We start from the raw sequence: 7,207 nt of genomic DNA, 5'->3' as shown, positions 1-7,207 counted from the left end.
TGTGCCGACAGTGTGGAGCCTGCTTGGGATTCTCTCTCTCACTCTCTGCCCCTCCCCTGCTCTCTCTCAAAAAAAAAAAAAAATTATAGATCTAACTATATATATGTATGTATGCATACATATATACACATATATACATACATATGTGTGTGTATGTATGTGTGTGTGTATATATATATATATATATATATACTTTTTTTTTTTTTTTAATATGGAACGCTTCACGAATTTGCGTGTCATCCTTGCGCAGGGGCCATGCTAATCTTCTCTGTATCGTTCCAATTTTAGTATATGTGCTGCCGAAGCAAGCACTATATACTTTTTTTTTTTTAACAGGAGACTGGAGAGGCAGCTATAAAAGGTTTGTTTTAGATGTCTGGGGAGGGAAGAGAATACCTCTATATTCCTCCTCCTCCATTTACATTTTGCTGAACCACTGTCATCTAGGGGGAAAATATGAAAAATAAAAGATCATTATACTGTCTATAATAGGACATGTCACACTGAATGTAATGATTTGTTGATTGTTCATTCCAGGGAAAGAACTGTGAGTTCCTGTAGACAAAGGCCCAGTGTTTTTGATATTTCTATCCCAAGGCCTAGAACAGTGCTTGCCCCATGGTTCATTTCAATAAATGTTTGCTTAATAATACCTGGAATATTTAAAACATTTTTCTATGGCTTTGTATCTGGAGGTCAAAATCTTGATTTTCCAGTGCTTGTACATAAAAGGTGTCTATAGCAATGACATTTTCATTTCTGAAGAGGAGGACCAAATCTACAAGGTTATTGTTGCACTGATTATAAGGACAGGTAACTGTCTATCCTTAGATCCGTAAATGTCTGTTTCCTTGGACGTACTAACACCAGTGCCCATTCCTGGGTGTGCCTTCTTACCTCCACCACTGGGGGACAGCACAGATAGTGAAATCAACTCTATCAGTTTACACAGTGCAGGATCCCTCCACACCAGTTTATAGTACAAAATAAGCCCTTGAAAACATTAGTAAATAGCAAATGGTTGCAAGATGCAATCATTTTAGGTTTTAGGATTAATTTTCCCAAATCTGTAGAAAACCCAATATATTCCCTTAGGCTGTAATCCTGTGGCAGAGTCTCATCTGTTAAGTGAGGGGTTAGTCCTTCCAGCTCTAGGATTGATGGTTTCCATGGTTGATCTTCTCTCTGCCATGCATCCCATTTTGGGTTTTTAAGTTGGGGAGGTAAATAGTAGATGGCCAGGTTCACCTTTAGGTCATGAGTGGCTCCTTTCCGCAGGGGCCAAAGTCTGGGCACCACGGTCTCTACTTGGAGTCTGGTAGTAAAAACGGATGCAGAGCAAAGAAGTTCCAGAGGCCAGCTTTCTGCAGTAGGGTGCCCTATACAGGGCAGGCTGTGCACGAAGTCGTGTTTGTTGGTCTCGTCAAAAAGCTCCTTCCAGGAGTTGGGCACTATGTACCCTGTAGGAAGCCAGTCGTAAGGCTCTGGCTCTAGACAAGGCACCCAGGCAACAGACAGTGGTCCCTGGCCTGACTACGGCTTTGGATGGCCTGTGGCCCTATTTTCTGAATCTTAAATCTGGACAACAGTCTGACCAGAGGAATGTGTTTCTGAATCTCATGTCAAAAATGTGAAGTGGGGACTGTCCGGGAAATTCTGGCATATGCGATCCTCAGCTCAGTGGTCAACTGTATGAAGGGGCTATTTGCACTTCATCTTGTTCATTGTAATCTTTGACGTCAAAATTACGAACAGCTTTCTGCTTCCTTTCCTTCTTCGTTTTCCATAAGCAACTCCCTCCATCCTGCCTCCCAATAGGCTATGGTCGATTTGGGAAATTCCAGCCGTGGAAGTGAGGGTTCATAATTAAGACATCTGAATAGAGGGAAGACCAAAGGGACCACCCCTCAAAGGAAAAAAACAACAACAAAAACCTCTTTAATGGGAATTTAGGCTCTAATATAAATGTGTTGGACAATACTTTTTACCTTCAGACAAGTTTTTAAACAATTGTTGGTGAGGGACCTCAGTGAGATGGGGCTGGTAATGTGGTTGGTTGTACTTGGAAGGGGCTGGTCCCCTTTTTTTCTTAGATTTGTCTCCTTATTCTGTTGAGAATCCCTAACAGCAGAGCCAGAGGCAAGGAGGTGAGTGTGGGGATTTATCTGGGAAGTGATTCCAGGAACCAAGAGTGAGAGAGCAGGGTGAATGAGGCAGGGAAGAAGGAAAAGCCAAGATAAAGGTGCGTTGTTGAGGTGGCTGCTGTGACCAGTGGGCTCGTTTCTACCAGGATCTCAAAAGTAGCGCCGGGAAAGCTGTCCAGATTTGTCTGCCTGAAGAACCAGGAGGCTTAAGCCCTTGCCCACCTGCTCCTGTCCTGTATTAGTCGAGGCTTCCTCCAAGACCATTAACTCAGCGATGTGTCTGGTTTGCATTTGTATAAGGCAAACTCCTACAGTGTTGGAGATGGCCATGGGGCAGAAAGTTGAGCTCGAGCTTGAAGTAGGATGCGGGCAGCACAAGGAAAGTTATGTTTCCGTGGAACTGTCCAGGGCAGCTGAGACTGAAATGAGAAGTGGCTGAGAGGGCAGGGCACAGCGTTGGGTTGAGCAGTTGACTTAGGTAACAAGGCCCCTGCCCGGACCCATGCTTTAGAAGGTGCCTCTTTGGTCTTCCCCTGACTGCACTCCTTCCTACCTGGAGCTTGTACCCTCTGTTCTAGACCATTAGGTAATTAGGACCCTGTCTAAATGGCCCTGAGCCTTCAGGGCCTCTTCCCTGGGTCCATCTTCAAAAGACAGACTGCTTGTCCAAAGGATGCCCAAGGTACTGCTGTCTGAAGAGAGTGAGGATGTGTGGATGGAGCTTGAATGGGGCTTAGGGAGTCCACACAAGGGGATGCAAGGCCCCCTATGTGGGGAACAGGGCTGGGGTAAAATGAAAGGGGATTGGCCCAGGGCTGGGGGCTAGCTTTCCCTCAGTCACCACTGCCCTGTAGAGAACACCAAGGTGGAGTCTGAAAATTATGAATTCAGCCTTGGCCTCATAGGTCATTACCGTGACATATTTGTTATGCTAGAGAATAGAGTGTGTTTCATTTAACAATTTGTTTTCTTGATTTCTAACTCATAATTATCTAGACATAAGGCAAATGTGGGTTGGAAGTCAAGTTCCTTCACGTTCCAATTTTTGTGGCCTTGAACTAAGAAAAAGGAACCTTGGAAAATAGGCTTTATATGCTTGGATGATTTCATAGAATTCCCAAGTTCATTAGCTTCTGTAATGACTCATGGTTGTTACTAAAATAAACTTTATATTATCTTTACAAAACTGGGGATCTTATTTAGGTCAGCAACTAGAAGGCACTAGACTCAACATTTCTGTGAACTAAGGATATGAATGACTAAAAGCAGGGGAATTATTACCTGAGGGCTGACTCTCAGAATATTACATATGAAATTTTTCCTGTTGACTCAGTGCTGGCTACAGGTGGGGCAGGAGAGCACCGGGACTGATGCATATCTGGAACAGTAAGGAATGTGGGAAGCAAACTGGAGAGAAACGGGCTCTGTTTTAGGCAAAGGTGAATCTTACAAGATGAAATTTTAGAAGAAAAAAAAAGGTGGATTGTGTGGTTGAAGTGGGGACGGCAGAAACTGAGTGGCAAAGAGAAAGAACCAACTGAGAAATGTGAAAATGCTTATCAGAAATTGGATCCGTATCTTACACCATATACAAAAATAAACTCAGAATAGATAAAATGTAAATGTAAGACCTGAAAGTGTAAAGCTCCCAGAAGAAAACATAAGGGAAAATCTTCATGACGTTGATCTTGGCAATAATTTTTTTGGATATGTCAACTCCAAAGCATAGGCAACAAAAGCAAACATAGACAAACAGGAACTACCAAACTAAAAAGTTTCTGCACGGCAAGGAAAACAGTAACTGAGTGAAAAGCCCACCTACAGAATGGGATAAAATATTTGCAAACCACGTGTCAGAGAAGGGGTTAATTTCCAAAATAGTAAAGGGACTCATACAGCTCAATAGTAAAAAAACTCCAAACAACGCGATTTTATTTTTATTATTTTTTTTAATGTTTATTTATTTTTTTTATTTTTTTTTTATAAATTTTTTTTCAACGTTTTTATTTATTTTTGGGACAGAGAGAGACAGAGCATGAACGGGGGAGGGGCAGAGAGAGAGGGAGACACAGAATCGGAAACAGGCTCCAGGCTCTGAGCCATCAGCCCAGAGCCAGACGCGGGGCTCGAACTCACGGACCGCGAGATCGTGACCTGGCTGAAGTCGGACGCTCAACCGTCTGCGCCACCCAGGCGCCCCTAATGTTTATTTATTTTTGAGAGAGAGAGAGAGACAGCCCGAGTCGGGTAGGGGCAGAGAGAGAAGGAAACACAGAATCCGAAGCAGGCTCCAGGCTCTGAGCTGTCAGCACAGAGCCCAATGCGGGGCTCAAATTCCAGAACCATGAGCTCATGACTTGAGCCGAAGTCAGACACTTAACCGACAGAGCCACCCAGGTGCCCCCAAAGAACCCAATTTTAAATGGGCTAAAGACTTGAATAGACATTTCTCCAAAAAAGACACACAAATGGCCAACAGGTGTATGAAAAGATGCTCAATTTCACTAATCATCAATACAACTCAAAATCACAATGAGATACAATCTCACACCTACGAAGAAGTGATTATAAGAAAAAAGAAGAAAAGATAGCAAGTGTCATTGGGAATGTTGAGAAATTGAAACATTGGTATACTGTTGGTGGGAATACAAAATGGTGAAGCTGCTATGGAAAAGAGTATAAAGTTTCCTTTAAAAATTAAAAATAAAACTACCATATGACACAGCAATCCCACTCCTGGGAACTTACCCAAAGAATTAAAATCAGGATCTTAAAGAGATATTAGCACTCCCGTGTTCCTATTCGCAATAGCCCAGATGTGGAAACAACCTAAATACTCAATACAAATAAATGGATAAAGAAAACGTTGCATATCCATACAATGAAGTATTATTCTGCCTTTAAGAAGAAGGAAATCTTGAAAAAAAAATATGTGACAGCATGGATGAACCTTGAAGACGTTATGCTAAGTGAAATAAACCAGTCACAAAAGGACAAATATTGCATGATTCCACTTACATGAAGTACCTGTATTTAAATCAGTCAAACTCATAGAAGCAAAGAGTAGAATGGTGATTTCCAGGGGCTAGAGGGAGGGGGAAATGAGGAGTTGTTAATCAATAGGCATCAAGTTTTTTATGCACGGTGAACAAATTCTAGGGGTCTGCTGTACAACATTGTGCCTACAGATAGCAATACTGTAAAATACACTTAAAAATCTGTTAGGAGTGTAGGGGCACCTGGGTGGCTGTTGGTTAGGTGTCTGACTCTTGATTTAGGCTTAGGTCATGATCTCACAGTTCATGAGATCAAGCCCTGCATAGGGCTCTGTGCTGACAGAGTGGAGCCTACTTGGGATTCTCTGTCTCCCTCTCTGTCTGTCCCTGCTCCACTCACATGCTCTCTCTCTCTCTCTCTCTCTCTCTGTCAAAATATATAAATAAAAACTTTAAAAAAAATCGGTTAGGAGGGTAGATCTCACATTAAGTGTTCTTACCATAACAGAATTTTCTTTTATTTTTTTTTTAATTTTTTTTTTAACGTTTATTTAAGAGACAGAGCATGAACGGGGGAGAGTCAGAGAGAGGGAGACACAGAATCCGAAACAGGCTCCAGGCTCTGAGCCGTCAGCACAGAGCCCGACGTGGGGCTCGAACTCACGGACCGCGAGATCATGACCCGAGCCGAAGTCGGCCGCCCAACTGACTGAGCCACCCAGGCGCCCCCAGAATTTTCTTTTCAATATCGTATCAATGTCCTTTCACATCTCCAATGTCTGGTATTCTTTTGAAAAGCTGGATATGAAGTAGCAATCTTTCAGTCTGTTATTATTAATATTATTATTACTATTATTATTAGAGTGGATAATTATCAAGTGCTCACTATGTGATAAGCTTTCTTCAAAGACCTTTACAAATATTATCTCCAACCATAAGTGTTAGGTAGTATTATTATCCCCTTTTTATAGATCAAGGAGTGGAGGCACAGAGAGTCTAAGTAACTTGACCATGGCACAGCAGCAAATAATCGACAGAGCGGATGCAAATCCAGGGAGTTTCCTTCTATTATATGAAATTCAGTATTTTTCTATGTTCATTCTGTTACAAATATACCTGTTTCCACAAGGGTTTTGAAGCTATTTAAAAAACATTTCAGAGTTCAGCTGTTAAATAAGGGACGAATTCAACCAGCATTTGATGAGGACCCACTAAGTGTGTTAGCACTGTGAGACACTTAAGGATGATACAACCATGAATAGGCAGGAGTTAATTCATCCCTAAATCACTGAAAAGCTTATAACATGAGGCAGAAAATGGTAAATGTTCAAAGAGAAGAGCTACAAAGTGCTACAAGAATGCTCCTGGGCTAGGCCTTGAAAGATGGGTAAGGTTTTGACATTTAGAGACTGAATTTTGAGGTCCTGGCCTTGTCAATCAATAGATTGTACTCATACATATTTTTATATCTAGCAAGATTTACTCTTGTGCATTTTTAAAGATAATTTATTAAGCACCTACTGTGTGCTCTGTGCTTAGCTAGGCACCAAGGATACAGGGAACATACGACACAGTCTCTGTTCTTGAGTAACTTACACTCTAAAATAAGAAACAGATCTGTACATAAATATATTACAATGTGATAGGCATACGCAGTGAGTAATCGCCATTTTCTATTCTATTTTATAGAATATTAAAGTACTTCCTCCCTCTTCCTAAAAAAAAAAAAAAACAAAAAAAAACAAAAAAAAAAACCCATTACATAAACCCAGAAAAATTTTCAGTGTATAATGCTCATGTTGGTCAAATATTATTTTGTAACTATTAGAACAGGCCAGACTCTAGGGAAAAAATTCTATTATTTTTATAAAAGGTACCATTCACAAATCTCAGAAAAGAAAATAAAGTTCTATACTAGAGGAATAAGATAGCATCTGAACTGTTCTCTTAAAGCTATTAAAGTTCTAAAAATATCTCATGGGCATAAAACCCCAAGTATATGCCAATAAATCCTCATGATGCAAAACTGACACCTTTCCCATCTCCTTTATTATTATTACTTTTTTT

At 41.0% G+C, this 7,207-nt stretch overlaps 1 non-coding gene across 1 annotated transcript; it reads right to left on the bottom strand.

Annotated features, from left to right (window-relative positions):
• Positions 1-205: 205 nt before the first annotated feature.
• On the bottom strand, positions 206-312 carry LOC115513118. Its single transcript, XR_003968545.1, has one exon. It is a non-coding gene; the product is annotated as a U6 spliceosomal RNA (small nuclear RNA).
• Between the last annotated feature and the right edge of the window lie 6,895 nt (positions 313-7,207).

This window comes from Lynx canadensis, chromosome B1 (assembly GCF_007474595.2).
Source record: "Lynx canadensis isolate LIC74 chromosome B1, mLynCan4.pri.v2, whole genome shotgun sequence".
NCBI classification, from domain to species: Eukaryota; Metazoa; Chordata; class Mammalia; order Carnivora; family Felidae; genus Lynx; species Lynx canadensis.
Note: the sequence above shows the minus strand (reverse complement) of the source record. Positions and strands in the feature narration are given on the sequence as shown.